This window comes from Lynx canadensis, chromosome D3 (assembly GCF_007474595.2).
Source record: "Lynx canadensis isolate LIC74 chromosome D3, mLynCan4.pri.v2, whole genome shotgun sequence".
NCBI classification, from domain to species: Eukaryota; Metazoa; Chordata; class Mammalia; order Carnivora; family Felidae; genus Lynx; species Lynx canadensis.
Genome location: NC_044314.2, coordinates 71,117,638 through 71,145,285, shown reverse-complemented (window position 1 = coordinate 71,145,285; position 27,648 = coordinate 71,117,638). Strand labels below are relative to the sequence as shown.

At 39.7% G+C, this 27,648-nt stretch overlaps 1 protein-coding gene and 1 non-coding gene across 12 annotated transcripts in view; one reads left to right on the top strand and one right to left on the bottom strand.

The window, feature by feature from the left end:
• MTMR3 (myotubularin related protein 3) overlaps positions 1-27,347 on the bottom strand; it is a 148,409-nt gene extending 121,062 nt beyond the window's left edge. For 7 of the 11 annotated variants that reach the window (XM_030336206.1, XM_030336204.1, XM_030336212.1 and 4 more), the window contains exon 1: positions 27,147-27,347. The gene's annotated coding sequence lies outside the window, so the exon portion shown is untranslated. Of the gene's footprint in view, positions 1-26,805; positions 26,902-27,146 lie in introns of those variants that run through there. The other 4 variants (XM_030336209.1, XM_030336211.1, XM_030336214.1 and 1 more) reach the window with 2 other exon arrangements.
• Positions 20,749-20,856, top strand: LOC115498905. The gene has a single exon (XR_003964012.1). It is a non-coding gene; the product is annotated as a U6 spliceosomal RNA (small nuclear RNA).
• Positions 27,348-27,648: the final 301 nt, after the last annotated feature.

Below are 27,648 nucleotides of genomic sequence, written 5' to 3'. Positions count from 1 at the left end.
AATCAGTACTCAAGAGGGATAGATAAAAGAAATTGGCCAGGCCTGCTATACGTTTTCAACCTTTAAGACATCAGAAAATGAGGAGTAAGATATCTTGCTGAATAAATTAAAAGGACCTGCTACTATCTGTAAATTATTCTGACTCGAATTAAATACAAGATCTCAAAAACCCCACTCCTTTTGCTAGTATATATAATAAAGTGTCGCGGGAGTCCCTAACGTTCAAAAAATCTAGTTTAAGGAAGGACACAATCTAAGAATTAGCAATAACCCTCCAAATATAATGCAAAAATGTAAAAAGTAAGGAAATCTAACCCCTGGAACTGAACCAATGACCTGAAATCACAGAAAAATCCTATGACAGGGGAAAAAAGGAAATGTTCGATTTGATGCGCTTACATATGAGAGTTTATCAAGAAACAGAGGAATCTCATTTTTAAAAGTCACTTAGTGATGACACAAACCTGAAACTAAAGGCTAACACAAGACCCATATTGTTGGCGATCATAATTACCACAGCAATAGCCAAGATTCATACAGCACTCAGGGAGCTACATCTCTCTGTGTGGAAAGGAATCTCAAATTTCCTGGCATATCTAAGTTTTAAATTACTTTGTTTCTTTTTTTTTTTTTTTTTTTCAACGTTTATTTATTTTTGGGACAGAGAGAGACAGAGCATGAACGGGGGAGGGGCAGAGAGAGAGGGAGACACAGAATCGGAAACAGGCTCCAGGCTCTGAGCCATCAGCCCAGAGCCCGACGCGGGGCTCGAACTCACGGACCGCGAGATCGTGACCTGGCTGAAGTCGGACGCTTAACCGACTGCGCCACCCAGGCGCCCCTAAATTACTTTGTTTCAAGACTAATCATTTCAAAACAATGTTGTTAAACAATGGTGTTATAAATAAAACCCAGCAGCCCCAAATTCTTTGCTGATCCATCACTCAGTTTAACTGACACAGTTTGCTACCAACTACAGGTTTATCTTTCCAGTACTTCCAGTGCCATACAAGCTGTTTTTGTTCTGCATAACTGCATGTACACTCAGAATTCAATTCAAACAATGACCTACATTTAGTAGTATCTGGGTACCTATAAGAACACAGAAAAGGGCTCACTTTCTACTAATTTCTTATCTTTCAAATCTTAACCTGAGGGAATAAAATAACACAATTCTTCGACAAGTAGCAAATGTATAGTTATTTATGATAAAGAATTAAATACATGGTGATGTTTATTATACTTTAAAACAAAGTTCTATTGGATTCAACCATAATGCCTATGAAATAAATTACAAAAAAAGGGGAGCTACAAATAGTATAGGAGAGAAGTTAAGGTTCCTATTTATAATAATTGAAATAGCCAGCACGCACAGGGCTCTTAAAACAACCCTACAAGTATTATCCTATTTTACAAAGAAGGAAACTAAGGTGCAAAGAGGTAAGGTAACTTCTCAAGTCATAAAGCTAATAAATAATTTACACATGCAAGTTTAAACCATGTAAGAAATTAAGCAGGACTAGCACATAAAAGGCCAATTCAAAAACAAAATGGCCAAAGTATTCCATTCCAAAAAGGCAGAAAAGAAGCACAAAGAGAACCTAAGATTTTTTTTTTCCTCTCAGTGCAATAAAACCAGGCCCAGATCACTAAGGGGTAAAGTATCTATACTCGCAAATTCTGTATCACAAAGTAACCTATTTCTGAAAGAAAGCACTTTCGGGGCACCAGGCTGGCTAGCTGGAAGAGCATGCAACTCTTGACTCTTGACCTCAGGGTCATGAGTTCCAGCCCCACGTTAGGTATACAGATAGGAAGGAAGGAGGGATGGAAAGGAAAGAAAAGAAAGAAAGAGAGAGGGAAAGAAAGAAAGAGAAAAAGGGGGAGGGAAGGAGGGAAGGAAGGAAGGAAGGAAGGAAGGAAGGAAGGAAGGAAGGAAGGAAGGAAGGAAGGGAGCACTTTTACCTTTTGAAAGGCACATTCTGGAGAAAAAAATCATATGAAATGACAGTACTCTGAATACTAACTTTTCATTCCTAAATATTATGCTTGAAAGAATGCAGCAAATTCCTAAAAGCTATCTTTCATAATATTCCATATGAAAGAACTACCATGTACAACAATATTGAGAAACAGTACTACAATAAAAAATGGGTTGATCTATCACCATGGCATATTCACTTAGCTTTATCTCTGAAAAATATTTTCAGATTATTAAGGGGTTTTCTTATCTGAGACAACCTTGAACAACACAGAAAGGACATACCGCTATTTCCAGAGTCAACAATTAAGTGATCTTTGTTAGTGATTACAGAAGATTAATTTGCCACCCAGAAAAACTTAAGACTATGAAATTGGATTTAGAAATAGAGCTGCAATTATTCTAATCCACAGAAATAATCAGAATTAATATTTATTTCACAGTTTGGAAGCAAGTCTACCTTCATACTATTTTTACTCCTAAAAAGTGCAGTGCTAGTAGGCAAAGGGTCCATTCCTCAAAACTGTACTGATTCTGGTCTTGCTTTGGTTTCTTCTGCTCTGTTCAAGTAGGAAACAGTACCTACAGTGTCTGACATGAACATGATACTTGTGCTTACTACTGGGCTAAGTATATTCCCTGAGCTCTAGAAAAGTGATATGGCATTGAGCTCCTTGAGTTAACCCTTAGTCACTACAAGGCTATTTTCATCCAGGCTCAAAAAGGAAATGCCACTGCAGCCCTACAAAGGTCACTACCATTCTGAATTTTCACCTTGTTTCCCATCCCCAAGTTTTACAAGATTGTTAGGAAAAAGTTTTACTTGCATCCTACTACTTCAGTCCTTCCTACTATTATTCCCAGGAGATACAAGCAAGCTCTCATCTTGATTTCTTGGCTGCCTATCACTGATGTAATCATAGCATGAAGCTTTGAAATAGGACCCTGTGATAGGCCATTCCCTTCAAAGTGTCTATCATTACTCCTCAATGAGTCAGCTTCTGGACTGCTGCCAATGTGCTTTTTGTTGAGTTTATCATGAAACCATATATTTGTAGAGTTGATATGGTGGCCAAAACACTATTTCAAAAGAGTTCCTCAAAGTGTTTATCAAAGAAAGGACCCAGAGACATATTCAAACAAGCCACTCACGTTTTAATAAGAGAAGGGATGAATAACCAATACAAAGGAGTTTTTATAGAATCATAGTAAAAAAAATTCTCTTATGTGCAAGAGTTCAAAAATTTCTTGTAAAATCTGATGTTTTTAAGTAAATTTTATGCAAATAGGTACACTTAAAAGTTTTTATGCCCTCGAGGAAGAAATCTCATCTTTTCTGTATCAGGTAAAAGAGCTGAAGTATTTTGAGGTTAATAAAAGCTTGAAATATCCAAGAATTCTCTGAAGGTCCATCAAGTATCTCTGAAGGGAAAAAAATCTACTCCACTATACCTTTTTAGAAGAACCCATTAATAAAACAAAAAATAAATGTGTAATTCTTAGTTTCAAGAAGGTGAAACACTGTTGGGAACAGAGGAGTGGTACGTGTAATACAACTAAATAGTTTCCTAGCTAGCTCTGAAGAAAATAACACAGTAATAACACTTCATTTTCAGGATATACAAAGTAAGATAAATATTCATGCATTGTTCTCTTTAGAAGACACCAAAGTTTTTCCTATAAACTTTAAACCCTAACTTGAAAGCAAATATTCAGGATGAATCTAGACTCTTCAGATGCTCAGAGCTTGATTCAGGTTTGTCAGTAAAAGGTTACATAATGACTCTGAAAAAAAAAAAAAAAAGCTAATATATACAGAGCAACAGGTTTAAGAAACCATAATTTAGGGGTGCCTGGGTGGCTCAGTCAGTTAAGCGTCCGACTCTTGATTTCGGCTCAGGTCATGGTCTTAAGTTTCATGAGTTGGAGCCCCATGTCGGGCTCTGTGCTAGCAGTGCCAAGCCTGCTTGGGATTCTCTGTCTCCCTCTCTCTGCCTCTCCCCTTCTTGCACTCTAAAATAAATAAATAAAACCTAAAAAAAAAAAAAAAAAGGAAAGAAAGAAAGAAACCATAATTTTAAATACGCTTATGCAGAGGTGCCTGGGTGGCTCAGTCAGTTGAGCGTTCAACTCTTAATTTCAGCTCAGGTCATGATCTAACAAGTTTGTGGGATTGAGCCCCATGTCGGGTTCTGCACTGACAACATGGAGCCTGCTAGAGATTCTTTCTCCCACTCTCTGCCCCTCCCCAACTCACGCATGCGTGCTCTCTCGCTCTCAAAATAAATAACATTTTTAAAAAATAAATAAGATATGCTTACACAGAATTTTAGTGTATAAATTTAAAATATACACCCATAAAAACCCAGAAAAGTTGCTTTAATATCCACGGGAGAAAAGATCTAAGTATACAATAACTGCAAATTCAAAAACTCTAAGAATATATAAAATATGTAATTCTTTATAGCATTATTACAGTAAAGCAAAGATATCCCCTTCCAACAAGTAAATTCGAACAACTTATACTTAATTTAGAATGCTTGAAAGAGGGGCGCCTGGGTGGCTCAGGTCATGATCTCAGTTTGTGGGTTCAAGCCTCGCATTGGGCTCCGTGCTGACAGCTCAGAGCCTGGAGCGTGCTTCAGATTCTGCGTCTCCCTCTCTCTCTATTCCTCTCCCGCTCATGCTCTTTCTCTCTCTCAAAAATAAATAAACATTAAAAAAAAAAATTAGAATGCTTGAAAGAACATTATCTTATTATCAAGTACCTCATCTACATACAAGGACCCAAGCACCAAAAGGCATAATCCTCTAACTTACACTTCAGAATTCCCTAGCCCTTAAGAGTTATAGTAAAAGAGCTCAAGAAATACTCGGTAATCTATTATTTTAAGGAGATGCACTCCCTTAAGGATACATGCCAAGTTTCTGTATTATTCTCTGTGTAACTACTAAAAACAGAATATGTATGGTAAGCTTCTTATTGCTTATGTAACAAGGCTCTAAGAACCATATATAAAAGAGGACAACAACTTGATGTTGTTTAAACCTTGGTGCAAAGTAAGTTTCCCATACATCATCTGTGATGGTGATTAAAAAATTTACCTCCAGCTCTAGTCATCCTCCTCAGCCCTGTCCTAAAGCTCTAACTGCTTACTCTATTTGTGCTTATGTCCAATGTCTAATTGTTTCCATGTTTAAAAGACGTGTGCAAGCATACACAAACACATACCAACACCCCCCATTTTTATGCCAAAATCAATTACCCTCGCTACTTATTCTTCTGGGTACTAAATCTATCATCTTTGAATATCCCCCTTTTTTTTTTTTAATTTAGGGGGGGGATGTGCAGAGAGAGGGAGAAAGAGAATTCCAAGCAGGCTCCACGCTGCCCAACATGGTGTTTGATTCCGCAAACCATGATGAGATCATGACCTGAGCCAAAATCAAGAGTCAGATGTATGACTGAGCCACCCGGGGCCCCCATCTTGGAGTATCTTGCATTCACCTTCTCTCAACTCTAACACTGATCCCTGTGGAAAGAGGCAGTGTTACTGTTATCACTGTAAGAATAATAGCACCAACTGCAACTGGCACATATGGAGTGCTTACTACAGGCTAGCTACTATTAGAAGCACTTGCTGAATCCTCATAAAAGCACTAAGAGTTAAGCACCATTATTCCCATTTTAAAGCTGAGAAATCTGAGGCACAGAAAAGTTAAGGAATTTGCCTATCACAGGGAGGTACTAGTGGTGGAGCCACAATTTAAACCCATGCCTGAGCTCTTATTCACCATTCACCACACTAAACCACGATAGTGCAAATAATATACAACTTGATGTCAGAAGATCTGGGTTCTAACTCAGCTATTCACTAGCAGTGCAACTTCAGACAAGTCCTGACAGTAGTGAAACAATTTATTCACTTGTAAAGTGTGAGTAACAATATGGCCTGCCCTGCCTACTTCAAAGACAGCAGTGAAAATTAAGTGGCAACTAATACAGCTAATTAAAATCTTATCTGTAATATTGGACCCATAGTTGTTACCTCCATATTCCCATGTTTTTAATATTGGCAACCTTACGCTGGAATTCTAGACTTGGATCACCAACAGTGTAGTATCAGAAAAAACAAAAGCCTAAGTCTTGTCCCTATCAAGCAACCACACACAGAAAACTAACTGTTAATTTGCAATCTCCATTACTGTCAAGGTTGGGCATCTCCAGGTAGGTATTTTCACGTAAAAAGGCTAGAAACATGATAGCCTACAAACAAAATAATTCACTTACCAAATGATCATATTTGAAATGTAGTATCTCCTGGTTCTAAACACAATATTCTGTTTCCTGAATATTTTAACTCAGAAGAAATGTACACTCCTGCAAGAATCTATAGCTCTGTACACCAAGTACTTCAATCATAGGATTTAAATCTAAAGGGTTTAAGCTAAGATTCTAGACTAAACAAAAGAAACACACACACGCACACACATACTATTCTTGAAAGTGTGAAACCACCTATGGTTTCTGTAGTACTCTGCAGGGTCAGAATTGGAACCTCAAAACATTAACTTGCAAAAATTGCCTGCAATCTCTTTTCTAAGGTAAAAAGGTCTCCCATCTCTTTCTCTTGGCCTCATATTGCAAAAAAAGAAAAGTTCACTACCTAGTGACAAAGAGGGTAATTTAATTCAAGTAGCTAATCAACCATAAACCACGAAACAGAAGCTTTATATCTTGTTTACATGAATCTACTGCTACCAATATTAATACTTCCAGCCATCTTGGGAGAAGGGAGGAAATGGAGCAGGAATTCTGTAGCTAAACATGTTTTATTTATCAACCAATTACGTAACCATTTTGCCACTTAGAGGAATAAAACAAAGTCAAGGACTCACAATTCAAGAGCTACTAAAAACATAAAACATGAACTAACGCACTAAGGAGTTTTATAAGCAAATTTATCCATTGATTAAGTATGTCTGCCTACTTCCTTAAAGAAAATTCTCATGATTTACAGTTTACACTACAAGATTATTTATATAACAAATTATTCTCGGGGTGCCTGGGTGGCTCAGTCATTAAGCATCCAACTCAATCTCTTCTCAGGTCATGATCTCCAAGATCTCCAACCTCCAAGAGATTATTGAAAGATACTAACATTTGCCTAAAATTTTTAAATGCTTTCACTTAACTAGGCAGGATAGCAAAATGGTTAAGAGCTCAGGTTCAAGAACTCAACTATCCAGGCAAGTTATTTAATCTTTTTGCCTCAATCTTCTTATCAGTAAATTAGAATAATTATACCTACCTCTGGGAATAATTCTAGACAAATGAGTTAATACACATGTAATCATTTAGAATAGTGCATGACATTAAGCCTCAGAAAGTTTTAAGCTGATATAAATTAATAATAATGAGCTATGTGTCCTTGGACAACTCATTTTACCTTTATCTATCACAATTCTGCCCTTTAAGGTAAGAGACCTAAATTCAATGCCCCAAACACCTATCTAGTAATACCATTCTTTGTTCCTATAATTTTACCTGAATTGCACCGAGTCACCTTACAAAGAACATTAAGTATTACCCCTGTTGTACAGAAAAATCTAAGGCTCAAATAAGTTAAATGACTTGTCCAAAGAGATAGTAAGGTGAAGACAGAGCCAAGATGAGGATCTGCGGTTCTGAGATTTCAGAAGACTGCTCCTAGTATTTTGGCCCCCCATCAACTCCTTCCCTTCTGATGGACACAGGTATGACACACCAAAAACAAAACCAACAACAACAACAACAAAAAAAACCCTCCTTGGGATGCCTGGGTGGCTCACTCAGTTAAGCGTACAAATTCAGCTCAGGTCATGATCTCATGGTTTGCGAGTTTAAGCCCCGCATCGGCTCTCTGCTGTCAGCACAGAGCCTGCTTCAGATCCTCTGTCCTCCCCCATTCCACCCCTCCTCCACTTGGTGCACTGTCGTGCTCTCTCTCAAAAATAAACATTTAGGGGCACCTGGGTGGCTCAGTCAGTTAAACCTCTAACTTTGGCTCAGTCATGATCTCATGGTTCATGAGTTCCAGCCCCGGGTTGGCCTCTGTGCTCAGAGCCTGGAGCCTGCTTCGAATTCTGTGTCTCCCTCTCTGACCCTCCTGCACTCACACTCTATGTCTATCTCTCTCAAAAATAAACATTAAAAAATAAAAAAATTAAAAACCTTTTTTAAATAAACATTGTTTAAAAAACCCTCCAATTTATTCATTTTAAAATTCATTAAGCTATACACCTCTTTGTGCACTCCTCTGTATCTGTATGTTTTATATCATAATTGAAAAAGGCAAAATGTTTCATCATTATGTATATTTCTTTATGAACAGAAGTAGAAAAATTTAAAAAGCTAAAGGGAGACACATTCAACTGATGTTTACTAAAATTTTGTAAGAGGGTTTAAGTTTTAAAAACAGGTATAACATACATAAAGTGCACATAGTCTGTATAAAACTCAATGATTCTCATAAACAGTTGCCTGAAGACAACAATGAAATCATCACCCAAGGGCACCTGGGTGGCTATGTCAGTTAAGCATCTGACTCTTGATTTCAGCTCAGGTCATGATCTCACAGTTCATAGTTCAAGCCCCACATCAAGCTCAGCGCTGACAGTGCAGAGCCTGCTTAGGATTCTCTCTCTCCCTCTCTCTCTGATCCTCCCAAACGTGTGCAAACGTGTGCACATGTGCTCTCAAAATTAAAAAAAGTTAAAATAAAAAATCATCATCCAGGGGTGCCTGGGTGGCTCAGTCGGTTGAGCGTCCGACTTCAGCCAGGTCACGATCTCGCGGTCCGTGAGTTCGAGCCCCACGTCGGGCTCTGGGCTGATGGCTCAGAGCCTGGAGCCTGCTTCCGATTCTGTGTCTCCCTCTCTCTGACCCTCCCCCATTCATGCTCTGTCTCTGTCTCAAAAATAAACTTAAAAAAAAAAATTTAAAAAAAAAATCATCACCCAGATCAAGACACAGAATATTACCAGCACTCCTAAAGTCTCCCTTATGCTCACCACCAAGATAACCATTATTCTTTTTTTTTTAAATTAGGATGTATGTTTTATATAGGAATGTAAAGAGAGAGAACACTTTTATTTTTTTTAAATGTTTATTTTTGAGAGAGAGAGAGACAGAGCTTGAGAGGGGGAGGGGCAGAGAGAGAGGGAGACACAGAATCCCAAGCAGGCTCCAGGATCTGAGTGGTCAGCACAGAGCCTGACGCAGGGCTCGAACCCACAAACCGTGAGATCATGACCTGAGCCGAAGTCGGATGCCCAACCGACTGAGCCACCCAGGTGCCCCACGATAACCATTATTCTGACTTCCATTACCATCTACTGACTTCCATTCCATTATCCTGACTTCCACTGTCTGTTTTTTAAACCTTATAAAAATGGAATTACACAGTTTATTGTCTTATAAATAGGTTCTTTCATGTATACTTTTAATTCTTCTTTTTGCAAACAAAAGGTTAGCCAGATAACAAATGTTCGTAGGGTAGCTGAGTTAGCTAAGTGTCTGACTTCGGCTCAGATCATGAGCTTGAAGTTTCCAAGTTCAATCCCCATATTGGGCTCTCTGCTGTCAGCACCAAGCCCACTTCAGATTCTGTTTCCCCCCCCCTCTCTCTGCCCTTCCCCTGCTTGTGCGCGCTCTCTCAAGAATAAAACATTAAAATGGGGCGCCTGGGTGGCTCAGTCGGTTAAGCGTCTGACTTCAGCCCAGGTCATGATCTCACGGTCCGTGAGTTCAAGTCCCACATCGGGCTCTGGGCTGATGGCTCAGAGCCTGGAGTCTGCTTTGGGTTCTGTGTCTCCCTCTCTCTCTGCCCCTCCCCCGTTCATGCTCTATCTCCCTCTGTCTCAAAAATAAATAAACGTTACAAAAAAAAATTAATTAAAAAAAAAGAATAAAACATTAAAAAAAAAAGAAAGAAACATTCTCTCAACACTACCAAATACTCAAATTTAAACCATAAATCATTCTCAAAGCAAACCATTTCTCAAGCAATAAAATATCTAAATATTGATTTATTTTAAAGTATAGCTGGTATTCCCTCTCTCAATGAGATTTCTTTTTTCTCAAAAAAATAAAACAAATTTAAGCTTTCATTTCAAATGCACTCCTTAAAATCCATCACCTATTTCACCCATCCCCCTACCTCTCTGATAATTATAGAGAACAAATTGATGGTTAAGAGTCCCCAATGAGATTTCTAAAATAGAAATTTTTTTGTTACTTTTAGTTGAAAAAAGCATAGACCCAAAATGTCTCAATAAATATTATTTCATCAGTAAAATTTGAATTGCAACTTTTTTCCAGACAAGAAAAAAACACCACGAAGAGATTTCAGACCATAATTGTCTTAAAATTACATTCTTTAATGTTGCTCTTATACACTGGTAAGAATTATCAATTATTGCCAACACTGAACACAAAAAAAATAAAAATGTAAAAATCTGGTTTGCACTAGAATATAGAATTCCAACAACATTTTGATTGCATTGCAACAAATTTTTAGATAACTAAATGCATCTATTTTATCCGGAGATTTCTTCCTATGGCTTAATCTACATCTGCTTCACTGAGTCCATAATCCATGCTATCCAACATGACAGCCACTAGCCATATACAGCTAAATTTAGTTCGTTGGTCAAAGTAGCCAAATTTCAAATGCTCAATATATACTAGACAGTGCAGATACTGATTGAATGTCAGAAGTATCATCAGAGGAAGTTCTACTGACCAGCACTGGCCCTTTTTTTTTTTTTTTAAATTTACTTGCGAGAGAGCAAGACAGCGAGCAAGAGAGTGAGCGAGGTTGCAGACAGAGAGGAAGACAGAGAATCCCAAGTCTCAAACTTAACAAGAAACACAAGTCTCAAACTTAACAAACCATGAGATCATGACCTGAGCTGAAATCAGAAGTCAGATTCAGAAGGTGCCCCAGCACTGGTTCTATATATGCTGTCTCATCTCCCACTCACCCTCAGCCCTTTACTATGCTAAAATTAATCTAAAAGAATTATGATCAATGACTAGTATGAATCACCAAATCCAGTTATTTCCTTAGCTCTCATTTTCTCTCATTTCACTCAAACTTAACTGATTATCGCTTAATTTGTAAATCCTCTCTTCTCTGCTTCCACTGTGCCTCATTAACCTAATTTAAAAGTTTTAATTTATCTTCTTCCACCACCCTCTAAAAGTCAATCTTTGACTCTTCTAGGTTCAAGATCACATCCAGATAAGGCCTACCTACCCTTCTTCTACCTCAAATTCTGTATCTCCAAACTCCTGCAGGACATTTTTACTTGTATATCCCCTGGCCTCAATGTTAAATCTGTGAAGGATTTCATTTTAGTCCTTTTCCAAAACCAGCTCCTCCTCCCAATTTCACATTTCTGTACTATCACTATTCACCAAGACCCAAAACCCACCAACTTTGAATTCTTGCTTACTTCCCATTCAACTAGTTCACAAATGTTTGCCTATTTCCTTCAGCATGTCAACTAAATCTTTTACTTTAATCTGGTCATCTGAATTACCACCTTGCCCACCACCTCAATTCAGGTCCTTGTTACCGAATTTTATGTACAGTACAAATTCTTCACTGTTTTCCAATCTTCGCCTGCTCCCAATTATGCACAGTGCCACTAGACAGATCTTCCCCAAAATTTCCTTTGATCTCAAGAAAGAGCTCAGTACAAAGAGTAAAAGAAAATTCAAACACCTTAATCGTTTGATTTCAACAATTCGTAGTCAACACACTTTACAAATTTGTCTTTGAATCTTCGATCTTCTGTCCTGGCTAACAAAACCAAAACCATTTCCCAATCTCAGCTTTGTGTGCCTTATCTACATAAAGCTGAGACTCTTCTTAGTCTCTACTATGCAATTTTTTGTTTAAATAAGCTGTATGCCCAATGTGGTGTGTGAACTCATACACCCGAGCTCAAGAGTTGCATACTCTACCCACTGAGCTGACCAGGTGCCCCTCTACAATGCAATTTTAATGTATTAGTCTGTATACCAGGAAACTATCCATCTCAGTATCTCATACATAGCACCAATTTTGAACAGACCTAAATGAACAGACCAGGAATAAGAAAGTCACAAATATGCATATTGGTTTAGCTTTAATATAAAAGCTCAATATTTATTACATGCAATTCTATTCTCCAAGAATTTATTCCACAGAACTACTTCTGTTGAAATCATCCTGTTGTTCAAAAGTATAAAGTACAAGACTATCCATTACAGACAACACATCTGAGAATTTAAAAAAAAGCAAAAAAAAAAAAAAAAAAAAAAAAAAATTCCCTAGCTGTCAATTAGTAAGGGACTAGGATAATTGTAGTGTGTCTATAAAAAGTTTAAAAAACAGGGGCGCCTGGGTGGCGCAGTCGGTTAAGCGTCCGACTTCAGCCAGGTCACGATCTCACGGTCCGTGAGTTCGAGCCCCGCGTCAGGCTCTGGGCTGATGGCTCAGAGCCTGGAGCCTGTTTCCGATTCTGTGTCTCCCTCTCTCTCTGCCCCTCCCCTGTTCATGCTCTGTCTCTCTCTGTCCCAAAAATAAATAAAAAAACGTTGAAAAAAAAAAAGTTTAAAAAACAAAAAAAAAACTACACAGGGGTTAGCTTGCTGGCTCAGGTGGTGGAACATGCAACTCTTGATCTTGAGGTACTGAGCTAGAGCCCCACACTGGGTGTACAGATAAACTTTAAAAAGTTTCAGGGGCACCCGGGTGGCTCAGTCAGTTAAGTGTCCAACTCCTGATTTTGGCTCAGGTCATGATCTCACGAGTTCAAGCCCACATCAGGCTCTGCGCTGACAGTGCAGAGCCTACTTGGGATTCTCTCTCTCCCTCCCTTCCTGCCTCTCTCTCTCTCTCAAAATTAATTAAATAAATGTTTTAAAATTAAATACAAAAAAAATTAAAAATTCATTAATTACCACATAGTCTTTAAAAATGGGTATACCTATGGGGCACCTAGGTGGTTCAGTCAGTTAAGTGTCTGACTTCAGCTCAGGTCATGATCTTGCAGTTGACGAGTTTGAGCCTCACATCGGGCTCTGTGCTGACAGCTCAGAGCCTGGAGCCTACCATTCTGTCTCATTCTCTCTGCCCCTCCCCCACCCATGCTCTGTTTCTCAAAAATGAATAAACATTAAAAAAATTATTAAAAAATACATAAACACACCTTCAGACAAATCTAACAAGGTGTCAAATCTAAATCAACACCTATTAAGTACATGGCATTTGTTAAATTATTCTCTATTTTTCTGAATTTTTGAAATATTTAAATCTTAATTTTTTTTAATGTTTATTTTTTGAGAGAGAGTGAGCAGGGGAGAAGCAGAGAGAGAGAGGAGGACAGAAGATCTGATGCAGGCTCTATGCTGACAGCAGAGACCCTGATGCAGGGCTCAAACTCAAGAACTGCAAGACCATGACCTGAGCTGAAGTCAGATGCTTAACCAACAGCCACCCAGGTGCCCTAAATTTTACATTCAAAAAAGGAAAGGCAGGGTATGGAATTTAGGAACAGAGGAAAATTGGCTTTAGAGACTTCTATAGGGTATTTTTTTTTTTTTTTTTTTTTTTTGGACAGGCTTGTTAGTCTTTGCTATAAAACTTGTAACTAAAAAGCCCCCATGAACTTTAGTACCTACCTTTATTACCTTGATGTCTCTTCAATTTTAATCTTACTCTTTAAAAAAATAAATAGATAAGTACAAATGCCTTATCCCAGAAATCTGAAATTTAATGTGCAGAAAACTAAGAACACACACTGATAGGCTCTATCTAATCACTCAAACCCTAAAGGATATATATTACATAGATCTTCCTAAAATATCATGATTAGTATATAAACTTACAGTGGCTCAACTTCCAGCTGTATATTAATACCGAAACCCCAAAGAGACTACATCCTCATAAAAGTCATTTATCTAAATATCCTCCAGTTCTAGAGCACCTGGCTGGCTCAGTTGATAAAACCCCAAGATCAAGAGCCACATGTTCTAAGTTCAAGCCCCATACCAGGTACAGAGATTACTTAAAAATAAGATCTTAAAATAAACAAACCTCCAGTTCAAATTACACACATAAAAATCCTATCACTTCTGAGTTGCTATAATCCCACTTGATATTTACAACATACACACACACACACACACACACACACCACTACAGAACTTGTTCAAGTCCACCTGGCAAGTCAGCAGAAGTGGGAATTCAGATGAGTCCTGTGTTCAGGATTCACAGAATCTGATTTTTCCTTTCAAAGCATCATTCATAATTCTCAAATAAGCTCATCAGCAAGAAGAAAATTAGATGGAGGTCTTGTGTTTAAATTTGATCAAAATGCAATCTCAGTCATAATGGAGTTTACAGTGAAAAAATTCAAATAAGTTTGCCCCAGTCTTCCCCTACCAATTCCTACAACTGCCACCATGCTTAGGAACTGGAGCCAGTTAACTACCCACTTTCTCACTGGTGACTATGATTTAAACCCTCATAAGACACTCAATGAAAGCTAAAGACATTAAAATGCACTTTAAAATAGCAGTTTTTCCTAATCATAAGAGTACTGCATGCTCCTAGAAAATTGGAAAACTACAGAAGGATATGAAGCAGAAAACAGCTATACTATCCCACTAGCCAGAAATTAATCACAGTATTTCTATTCTTATCTTTCCAAGGTCTCTCCCTCTTATTTATAAAAATATATTAGTTCACTAAGTAAACAAGATTTTAGGTACGCCTGAACACAAGGGAAAAAACATACTAGTTCTTTGGAAGACTAATTTTCTTCAGTGTTTTCCAAGCCAAAACCACATATAATATGGAACTGGAGAGTAATGAGACAAATGAGAAAAATCACATGTGCTCCTTTTCATTCACCCCATGGCAAACCACGGAGTCCATGTTTCAAGAACCACTATATACCCAAAGACAGACTAATGTTTCCTTTTTAAGTAGCAACCTACTGCATAAAGCTCTCACATACACACACACATACAGATCTTGGCAGTAAAAAGGACACACATAAGTAAAAGAAATTAAATCAAGACTGATTTTTCTGTCGCCTTGATACTATCCTTAGGAGAAGGTAAAATATCTGAAAGGCTGAAAAAAAAATAAAAAAATAAGATCTATGAAAGGCTAACGTAAAAGTAATGCCCTCTCCCCCAAAAAAAACATTTTCTGTGCACATCAGATAAAAGAACTACAGAAAATTTTAACTGTAGGTTTTATAACACTATTACTTATTTACACGTGTAAAAAATATGTAAGAGTTTAAACAGTCCATAAACATTAATAGTTTACTATGTACTGAGCATTATATAAGTGCTGGGGAATGAGGGAGAACAGCCATCAATACTTACTTCTGTAGGGCTTACAGTCTACCTCTTTAAAGATGATGTCAAACACAATGCATGTAGCCTCAAAGGAATGGAAATCATCACTCATTAAATTATGCTCTTAAATCCTTGAGGGTCTAAGAATACACTTGAAAGCACCTTATAAATCATAAGGTTTAAAAAGAGATACCTAGCCTTTTTTCCAAAGTACTATATACAGCAATCATCTTCAATGTAAATTATCTCATTTCTTTCAGCTGGCAAAAAATAATCACACGAGTTTGCTTTTCACAATCTCTAAGACCTTAATATTATCTTTCTCTGACAATGACCTACCTGTATGAAATAACTGAAATTAAGTTCCCCAGGATGGGAGGACAAAGGGAGACTCATCTTTCTAATACAAAAAGCACCACTTCCTGATTTCATAACTTGGTGGGAGGGGGCACAAATCAAAAGCAACTTATTCAAACTTAATAAAGTTACTTTTTTTTTTTTCTTACTTTCTGTAATTTATTTATTTTTTATAATTTACATCCAAGTTAGTTAGCATATGGTGCAACAATGATTTCAGGAGTAGATTCCTTAAGCCCCTTACCCTTTAGCCCATCCCCCTGCCCAACAACCCCTCCAGCAACCCTGTTTGTTCTCTATATTTAAGACTCTTATGTTTTGTCCCCCTCCCTGTTCTTATATTATTTTTGCTTCCCTTTCCCTTATGTTCATCTGTTTTGTATCTTAAGGTCCTCATATGAGTGTAGTCATAAGATACTTGTCTTTCTCTAATTTCGCTTAGCATATAAAGTTAGTTTTTAATCGAAGATTCACCATAGAAAGTTTCAGCCCAATAAAGCACTTTTTAAAAGTTAAAGGTTCAGGCTCTTCCAAATGGAGTTACAGTGACATGTTAATTGTGGTACTTCACAAGCAAAGTAGCAATTATTCATCCCTTCCCTCAGTCTCTAAGCTCTTAGAAAACAGAGCTATGTTATAACCAAACCACTTTCCATAAAGCACATTTTAAAATATACCTTACACGATACCAGTTCTTCAAATCTAAGAGGAATAGACTACTTAGATTGTTTCCTATTCTATGATTTTCCCTTTTCGAATTCAACTACCTCAACAACGACAAAAGGTTATCAAACTGTACTTTGAACAACGTTTATGTTTGCCCTTATTGCAGATATGACTCTCAAATGCATGGAACGCTTTAAAGACTATCATAATCCAATTAGGCTGGACCATCTGCAGAACCAGAGGAAATGCCCAAAAACAATCATACATAAAGGCCCAACATTAAATCTTAAGAGTCTAAAGCAGTGATATCCAAAGCAAAGTAAAATATACCACCAAGGAACATCCAATATGCTCCATGGGGGAAAGAATAAAAATGTTTGAATTTTATTTTTAATGTTCATCCTTGATAATTCTTTGTTTATATTTTATAAGGTACACAATAACCTGTTACCATACATATTTTATGTAAATTAAATACTTCAGGATTGAGGATTAATGCTCAAAATTTTTTTGCTATTGAGAGGATCAAAAAGTTTAGAGACCACTGGACTATTCTGTCACTGCACTTTCATTTTTACTTGCCCCTTCCACAGAGTTAAACTGTAGAGGCTAAGATCCGATGCTGAAAAAAGAGCAAAAGGAAAACTATTCCCAAACTATGTTAAATTCCCACCAACAAATTAAAAGATAATAAATCACTAGCAAGAATATGAGGAACTGGACACTAAAATACTGTTGGTAGAACTTTGTTATTTTTTTTAACATTTCATTTATTTCTGAGAGAGAGAGAGAGACAGAGCATGAGCGGGGAAGAGGCAGAGAGAGAGGGAGATAGAGAATCCAAAGCAGACTCCAGGATCCTAGGGGTCAGCACAGAGTCCAATGCGGGACTGGAACTGGAACTCACAAACCACGAGATCATGACCTGAGCTGAAGTAGGACGCTTAACTGACTGAGCCACCCAGGCACCCTGTTGGTGGCACTTTAAAATAGACATCGTGGGTCCCTGAGTGGCTCAATCGGTTAAGCATCCAACTTTGGCTTAGGTCACGATCTCACTGAGTTGGAGCCCCGCGTCAGGCTCCTTGCTGACAGCTCAAAGCCTGGAGCCTGCTTCAGATTCTGTCTCCATCTCTCTGCCCCTCCCCTGCTCACACTCTCTCTCCCTCAGATATAAAAAAAAAAATGAAAAACATTAATGTTTTAATAGACATCCTATCTATAGGACACCTTGAATACATTCAAAAATTTTTTAATGTTTATTTTTGAGAGACAGAGACAGTGCGAGCAGGAGGGGGCAGAAGAGAGGAAGACAGAATAGAAGCAGGCTCCAGACTCCCAGCTGTCAGCACAGAGCCTGTGAACTGTGAGATCATGACCTGAGTCAAAGTCGGAAACTCAACTGACTGAGCCACCCAGGTGCCCCAAGTGCATTTTAAATCTGAATGTACCCAGGGCACCTGCGTGGCTCAGTCAGTTAAGCATTCTTGAAGTTCATGGGTTCCAGCCCCACATTAGGCTCTGTGCTGACAGCTTGGAGCCTAGAGCTTGCTTCAGATTCTGTGTCTCCCTCTCTCTCTCTCTGCCTCTCGCCCCCCACAAAAATAAACATAAAAAAAATTTTGGGGGGAGACAGTATGAAGATCAGTAGTTGCCTGCCAGCATTTGGGGGCAGAAAGGAGCAATGAATAGGTGGAATACATAAGATCTTTAGGGCAGTGAAAATAGTCTTTACGATGTCATGTCATATACCTTGTAAAAACCCATAGAATGCACACTAAGAGTGAGTCATAAAGTAAACTATGGCCTTTGGGTGATTATGATGTGTCAATGTCACATCATCAATTGTTAACAAATGTGCCACTCTGGTGGAAGATGCTGAAAATGGAAGAGGTTATGCATGTGTGCTGGCAAGAAAGTATGTGAGAAATCTCTGTAACTTCCCCTCAATCTTTATGTGAACCTAAAACTGCCCTAAGAAAGTGAAGCCTCAATTAAAAAATTATGAAACAATAATATATAAGTATAAAAATCTTTAAAAAAATTTTTTTTTTAGCACACAAACCCTTTGACCATGTAAGCCCACTTTTAGAAATTTAGCCTATGGAAATAGTAGCACAATTGTATAAAAAAGGTCCAAAAGAATTCATGACAGCACTGTTTTAAGAGAAAAATTGAAAATGTCCATTGGGGCGCCTGGGTGGCGCAGTCGGTTAAGCGTCCGACTTCAGCCAGGTCACGATCTCGCGGTCCGGGAGTTCGAGCCCCGCGTCAGGCTCTGGGCTGATGGCTCAGAGCCTGGAGCCTGTTTCCGATTCTGTGTCTCCCTCTCTCTCTGCCCCTCCCCCGTTCATGCTCTGTCTCTCTCTGTCCCAAAAATAAATAAACGTTGAAAAAAAAAAAAAAAAAAAAAAAAGAAAATGTCCATTAATGGGAAACTGTTGTACACTATGATGCATCTGTATCACAGAACACTAAGTAACCATGAACAGAACATCAATTTGACATGGAAAGTTGTTCTTTTTAAGTATTCAGTAGATAATGTATAAGAAAAAAGGAAAATACCAAACATCACATTTAAGTGGAATTATGGGTTATCTCTATTTCATTGTCCTGAGTTATCTCAATTTTGTTTTTTGTAGGGTTCCCCCACACACACACACACTGAATATGTACTTACAGCTTTCATAATCAGAAATAACAACCTGATTTTGAAATTAAAAATTAGACTAAATTAGGGGCGCCTAGGTGGCTCAGTCAGTTGAGCATCCAACTTCGGCTCAGGTCACGATCTCGAGGTTTATGAGTTCAAGGCCTGCATCAGGCTCTGTGCTGACAATTCAGAACCTAAAGCCTGCTTCAGATTGTGTCACCCTCTCTTTACCCCTCCCCCATTTGCACTCTTTTTCTCAAAAAATAAACATTTTAAAAAATTAATAAAAATAATAAGTGGTACCTGGTTGGCTCAGTTAAGTGCCTGACTCTTGGTTTCAGCTCAGGTCCTGATCTCAGTTCCTGAGTTCGAGCTCTGCATGGGGCTCTGCACTGACAGCAAGGAGCCTGCTTAGGATATTCTCATTCTCTCTCTCTCTCTCTCTGCCCCTCCCCTGCTCATGCACATTCTCTCAAAATAAACTTTTTTTAAAAATTAGACTAAGTTAAAATTCCTTATTATTACCCTGTAGCACTTCCAAAAATGTTTTAATGTTTATTTATTTATGGCGGGGGGGGGGGGGGGGAGGGAAGAAAGAGGGAGACAGAGAATCCCAAGCAGGCTCAGTGCTGTCAGCACAGAGCCCAGATGCAGGGGCTAGAATTCAACAACCATGAGATCATGACCTGAGACAAGATCAAGAATCAGATGCTTCACCAACTGAGCCCAGGTGCCCCCCAAAAAACTCTTTATGAACACTCTACTTGGCCCCATAAGATTTATGGAATCAGTCTAAATACTTTACAATTAAAGATTTATATTATAGAAAAATAAGCTTAGAACAAAAGAATAAGAACTACCCTATTTTAAATTAGCCATTTTGTCTTTAGACCAATTCTTTCCAAATATGTTAGAATTTATCAATATAATGATAATTCCTTATTATTTTGCCAGCTTATCAATCTATGAATAATTTAGAGAACGAAATGAGTTTATATTTCTCTTCTGGAACTAAGTTATAAAAGCATTAGCTACTAAAAAATTAAACTTGGGGGACACCTAGGTGGCTTAGTTGGTTAAGTGTCTTCAGCTCAGGTCATGATCTCATGGTTGGTGAGTTTCAAGCCCCTCATCCAGCTCTCTGCTGTCAGCATGGAGCCCAAGCCCACTTCAGAGTTCTATCTTCCTATCTACCCCTCCCCTGCTCACATGCACACTCGCTCCTTCTCCCACAAAAATAAACATACATTTAGGGGTGCCTGGGTGGTTCAGTCAGTTAAGTGTCCAACTTTGGTTCAGATCATGATCTCACAGTTCGTGGGTTCAAGCCCCACGTCAGGCTCTGTGCCAACAGCTCAGAGCTTAGAGCCTACTTCAGATTCTGTGTCTCCCTCTCTCTGTCCCTCCCCTGCTCATATTCTGTCCCTCTCCCTCAAAAACTAACATTAAAAAAAAATTTTTTTTAATAAACATACATTTAAAAAAAAAAAGGAAACTTAGAACCCAGAGGAAATCAGGAAAACTTGCTACTATCTTTAATAATAAAATCATTCTAAATATTGTGTGAAATAGGTACAAAATAGATCCAGGCCTGGACATATTCAAGATGATACTTTGTAGTAGTCAGCATCAAGACAATACCTCTGTAGTTACCAAGCAGTCATTTAAGGAAAGAGTGCTTAAGTGCTCACTTCAGCAGCACATATACTAAAATTGGAATGATTACAGAGAAGATTAGCATAGCCCCTGCGCAAGGATGACACTCAAATTTGTGAAGCGTTCCATGTTTTTTAGCAGCATATCAACAATAACCAAAGTATGGAAAGAGCCCAAATGTTCATCGATGGATGGATGGATAAAGAAGATGTGGTATATATATACAATGGAGTATTACTCGGCAATCAAAAAGAATGAAATCTTGCCATTTGCAACTACATGGATGGAACTGGAGGGTATTATGCTAAGTGAAATTAGTCAGAGAAAGACAAAAATCATATGACTTCACTCATATGAGGACTTTAAGAGACAAAACAGAGGAACATAACAGAAGGGAAACAAATAATATAAAAACAGGGAGGGGGACAAAACAGAAGAGACTCAAATATGGAGAACAAACTGAGGGTTACGGGAGGGGTTGTGGGAGGGGAGATGGGCTAAATGGGTGAGGGGCACTAAGGAATCTACTCCTGAAATCAACGTTGCACTGTATGCTAATTTCGATGTAAATTTTAAAAAAATAAAAATTAAATTAAAAAAAAAAAGGAAAGACTGCTTAAGAACATTTGCATAAATCTATGTCTTACCTTTGTTCATCAAACGGACTTTATAACAGAGGTAAAAGGTACCTTACCCTTGACAAAACAGCTTTTATTTAACCTAGCTTCATAATTTCCTTGCAGTTTTTAATTTGTTTTATGCTTTACTATCTTGGACAGTCATCCTGACTACCAAGCCCAGATACCATATCCCTAAGCAATTGCTTCAAAGTTTAACAACTCAAGAAAAAACATTTTTTGCGTTGCAACCCAGTATATAAACATATAAAAAGTTTCTCAAATCAATATATTTATCATTTGCAATGTGCTGATTTTTTTTTTTATTTCTTTTAATGCTTTATTTTTAGATCACCACATTGATGGGGCACCTTGGTGGCTCAGCCAGTTAAGCGTCAGACTCTTGATTTTAGCTCAGGATAGGATCTCACAGTTGTGAGATTTAGCCCCACATAAGGCCCTATGCTGACAGTGTGGAGCCTGCTTGGGATTCTCTGCCTCTGCCTGTCTCTGTCTCTGTCTCCCTCCCTCCCTCTCTCTCCCTCTCTCTCTCCCTTCCTCCCCCTCCCTCCCTCTCTCTGAAACTAAACTAAGATCACCACATTGATACCTTTACCCTAATGTTGTTGCCACCTACCACCCAAAAATAGTCCTGAACTTCACACAGAGTATACTAAACTCCTTCCACCACCTTCTACCACTGCTCCAATATAACAAAACGGGTGAAATCAAGCAAATCTATTCCAAGTGCAAACCTTTGCACAATTGTGAGACATCCCCAATCCCACTCAAGTTCCTGTCACACTGTGACTATTCCTATTGGCATACAGGATGCAAGTGCTAAAAGGCTTCTCTAGGAGGTCTACAGAAGCAGAAATCTTTTCTGTTACCGTGTTGGTGACATTAGTAATTTCTACACCTGACAGTACATACTAGGTTTACCACTGCTCCACAAGCCAACTCTTCTAAGAAAATAAAATAGGATTCTAATATATCATACCCTTACTTTTTAGACTGCTTTTCATATACACCATTCCATTTTATCTAAATAAAAGATTATTCTTCCTTTTATTAATGAGGGAATTAAAGTTCAGAGGGGTTATGTGGCTTGCCAGAAACAACACAGCTAACAAGGAACACAACTCAAGCCTGAACCCAGGATTCACTCCTCTACCTGTTCTCATGCTACAATTTTCATTGTGAACATCTAACACAAATATGAACTTAAAAGGTATGTTAAGTTTCTAGATACAAGGGGCACCTGGCTGGCTCATTTAATAGGGCATGCCACTCTTCATCTCATGATCCTGAGTGAGAGCCCCAAGTTGGGCATAGAGTTTACGTAATAAAAAAATACATACATATTTTTTAAAAGTTTCTAGATACAGGGGCACCTGGGTGGCTCAGTCAGTTAAGCATCTGATCTCATGGTTCCTAAGTTCAAGCCCAACTTGGGGTTCTCTATCAGCACAGAGGGATCCTCTGTCTCCCTCTCTGCCCCTCCCCCACTCACTCACACGCTCTCAAAAATAAACTTTTTTTTAAAAAGTTTCTAGAAACAGAAATGGAGAGCATTGTGTCAATATTAGTATCAAAATAAAGACTTAAAAACAGCAATGAATGTTAATGTTGGTAGCCTCTAAAACTATTAGAAATTCTACTTGAATCCAGTATGGATTTGATCTCACACTCTGTCTTAAGTGAATGTTTCACTGATTATAAAATTACATATAAATTCACCATAGAAAATTACAGAATTGGGTGGTCTGTAAGAAACAACTAGGCACATAAATTACACAAACTTCCCCAAACCATTCTTAATCTTGTGGCTTCACACTAAATTATGAAGTTCCTCATGTGAAATCCATTTTGATTTCAACACTAAGTGAATTACAACAGCATAAGCATGTTGTTTCTGCGTAATACTTGCAACATGCACTCAATTTTCAGAGCACTTTAGGACAATGTCCACAATCTATAAGCTAAAAATAAAACCCAAAAATGTTCAAGTTTTTTATTTTTTATTTCATGTTTTTATTTGTTTTTGAAGGAGAGAGAGAGACAGAGCATGAGCGGGGGAGGAGCAGAGAGGGAGACACAGAATTCGAAGCAGGCTCCAGGCTCTAAGCTGTCAGCACAGAGCCCGATGCTGGGCTTAGTTTTTTTTTAATTAAAAAAGTTCACCTGCCTATGTAAGATGAATACCAAGTAACATAATTACAAATTATTAAAGATTTGTAGAAGGACACCTGTTAAAGCATGCAACTGTTGATCTTGGGGGTCACAAGTTCAGGCCCCATGCTGAGTGTAGAGCTTACTTAAAAAATATGTATTTGTTTTTGTTTTTTGGTACAAAAAGGTGATTTTACTAAAGTACAAGGACAGGACCCACGGGCAGAAAGAGCTGTCCATAATATTTCTTTTAAAAGAAATGAAGAAAAAGGGGCTCCTGGATGGCTGTCGGTTAAGTGCCCAACTTCGGCTCAGGTCATGATCTCGCGGTTTGTGAGTTCGAGCCCCGTGTCAGGCTCTGTGCAGACAGCTCAGAGCCTGGAGCCTGTTTCAGATTCTGTGTCTCCCTCTCTCTCTGCCTCTCCCATTCTCATGCTGTCTCTCTCTGTCTCTCAATAATAAATAAACGTTAAAAAAAATTTTTTTTAATAAAAAGACTTGCAGAATCTGGCTGAGGAAACTACTTGAGATCAACAAGTATAGGCCTTTAATCATATAGATGAGAAAACAGAGATCCAGAGAAGTGACACTCCTAACAGCAGTCCCACAGTCAATTAATGACACAGAATCTGTCAATCTACAGCTTCCTGTTATCCTAAATGTCTCTGCATCCAATAAAATGTCACTAGAAAGGGCTACTAAACCTAAAAAAGACACATTTAAGACCCAAAAACTGGGGGACAGGGTAGTATACAATGACAGTCTTAAAAAGGGGGGGGAGAAGCTTCTGTTTTGTAAAGATTTTAAGTAATCTCTATACCCAATGTGGGGCTCGAACTTACAGCCCTGAGATCAAGAGTTGCATGCTCTACCAACTAAGCTAGCCAGGAGCCCCTAGAATACAGAACCTCTTGAAGGAATTGCAAAGTTCCAAACCACATGAGCTCAAACCTGGCTCTTTAATCCAATACAAGGTATCACGTAGTTTTTAATAACTCATGTTATCAACCACCATAACTTTTTTTTCCCCATCTTAAATACTATTCATTTGCTCAACAAATATCTGAAAGCACAATATACACTAGGAACTATGCTAGGTACTGAAGACACCAAGAAAACAAAACAGAAAAAGCCTTTTGCTCAACTGGATACACTTCTCTAAAATACTAGTCTATGACCTGACAGGATATTTACCAAACTCCTTCACTACTCTACATAACTATACCAACGTTTTCTGCCAATTCTTCCAAACTTAAATAGAACCTCACCACACCCCCTCTGTAATATGAATATTTCTTGGGTAATTCACTATTCCACTTTTACCACAGAAGGTGTTAATCAGAACTACAAAAGAATTAAAAACTGACTTTACCGGGCACCTGGGTGGCTCAGTCGGTGAAGCGTCCGACTCTTGGTTTCAGCTCAGATCATGATGTCACAGTTCATGGGTTCGAGCTCTGTATCTGGCTCTGAGCTGTCACTGCTGAGCCTGCTTCAGATTCTCTCTCTCCCTCTCTGCCCTTCCCCATGCATGCTCACACTCTCTCTCTCAAAATAAACTTTAAAAACTGACTTGACCACTCCTCATGGACTGGGGCAAGTTTCAAGAACTTTTCACAATCCACAATAAACCTTCCTGGTGCACAACCCTCATCATCTCAAATGACTGGTAACTCATCCACCCTACCCTCACTTTACTAGAAACCTGAGTCAGATGGTTTAGGAGCAACCATGATGTTGAGATGTTGGGAAGCACATACCATGAACTCCTTTGTGAGCCAGAAGTAAACTTACTGCCTCTCACTCTCCTTTTTTTCCCCATGGATCTTTTGATGCATCTCTAGATACACCTCCAGTCAAGCAGCACCTAATTTTATCAGGTATGTTCCCAAAGACTTGCACAACTAACTTCTGGCAACAAATCTGATTCCCCTATCTAAATCCATTATATTTTAAGAGATGCTCAATTTTCAGATTTAGGTTTCTCAGGCTTCCCCTTCTTCCCTATAAGAATTAAAGCTCTATAAAGAATTAAAAGCACTCTCAGAAGTCCTAATTAATAGAAAAGTTCTGGAATACCAAAGGTGACCTACAGCTGACTTTCACAGGTTCCCAAGCCTGGCTGACCAGAATCATTCATGGAGCTTTGTAAGGATGGATTCCCATGCCCCACCCACAGAGATTTTTATTCACCAGGTCCTGCATGGAGCTTAGGAATCAACATTTAAGACAGTCCATACTATTTCTGATGACCGTGTTTAGGTAACCACTGAACTAAAAAACCTAGCCTACAAGCTAAGAAACATGGATTCTCCTATGGCTTGCTATTAACTACAAGTAGGGCTGTACCACTATGCTGGTCACTTGAACTGCTCTGGGTCACCTGAAAATAAGGGAGGTAATTAGAGCTAAAAGAGGCCTTCACAGGCAGCCAATTTAAAATTCGGGAACTCTCCAAATTTAGTTTAATATCACATACTGTACTGGGTTTACTCAAAACTGTCATTCTGTAAGCTCTGTGACCCACCGAAGTTACAGGCTATAGTAGGCAAGACTTTCTGCATGCCACCAATGCACCCTGCTTGGGTCTCTGACCCTACAGAAACAGCCTTTAACCTGAAAGAATAAAGTTCCTATCACCTCTCCAAGTACAAATCACAAATGTTTAATGTAAAAAATTATTTCGTGTAATTCAACCCAAGCCTTGGATGGCATCACCGTCCACATTACGAAAAACGAAGTTGAACCTCAACTAGAAGAGTATGCACGGTTTTTTTGTTGTGAAAAATTAGATTCCGTCGGATAAAGTGGACGTCAAGATATTAAACCAATCAAGAATTTAGGCCTCAGGCTGGTGAAGACACACCTGAACATCAATAGATCAAGTGCAAAACTCACTGACGAGATTACCAGACCCCAGAGAAGTTTATTAAAGCACCTATAAAATTCAACCCACTATTTTGAACTAAGTTTTCCAGCCCAAAGTACAAGCAACAATATTATCGCAGGGGTCCGAAGCAACAGAATTTCCAATTGAGAAATAACAATCTTTCGCGGAGCTGTCTGACCCAGTGTTTCCTGAGCTCTCAACCGCCTCCGAACCATCCTTCCCACCCAAGTACTACCAGGTCAGGAGGATGCCCTGCTGCACAGTCGGCCACTCCTCCTTCCCACAAGTCCCGGGCCCTTACCGCTCGCCTCAGGGGCTCCGCTGGCCCCGACCTCCGGCCTCTCGCCACAGTGGACTCCCACAGACCCGGTCGGGAACCGGGGGGAGGGGGGGGCATACACTCACCTCCCGGGGTCCGCAAGCACTTCCCCGGACGCTCCCGGGGTAGCATTTCACACCCCTAGACCCATGGGCCCGTCCGCACCGAGTCCGGGATGGCCGCCGGGGCCTGGGACCCCGCCTCCCCCGCTCCGAGCCGGGCCCGGCCACTGCGCTCCCACTCCCCACGCCTCCCCCTGGCGGCCGCGGCCGCCGCCCAGGACACCCCTCCCCAGGCCACGCACGCCGTCCCCAGCCCCCCACGGGCCGCCGCCTCCTCAGAGGGTGACAGCCGCTGCGCCGGGGCCGAAGCCGGCCCCTCCTCCAGCCCCTCCTTACCCCCGGAGGAGGGGGGGGGGCGTTCTTACCGGGCGGCAGGACATGGCGAGGCCCGCCACGGCACGGCCTCCTCCGCCACCCCACTAGGCTCCCAGCCAGGGCCGGCGGGGGGCAGCGCCTGGGCCGCTGGAGCGTTTCGTCCGGCTGCTCCTTCGCTGCCGCCGCCGCCTTCTCACAACCACAACAACATGGCGGCAGCGGCCACACAGAGCGCGCTCCTGACGCCGAGCCGGGCCACGAGCGGGGGCGCGCGCGCACGCTCGGGCCCTCGATCCGCGGTCAGGGAAAAAAGGCAGGCGTTCGCGGGCTGGGCGAAGGCGGGGCCCGGACCGATGGCCACGCCCCGGGAGGTAGGCGGGGCTGCACGCGAGCTGAATGCCCTCCGCAGCGGGAGGGGGAGGAGCCCAGGTGAAGAAATCAGAAACAGGTGGGAAATAGGCAAAGAAGAAAACCAATGGTGGTCCTACAGATTTGGAGGAGGCATCTTTTCCCTGCTTTAGAGCCCTGATAGAGACAAAGCCTCACTCTACT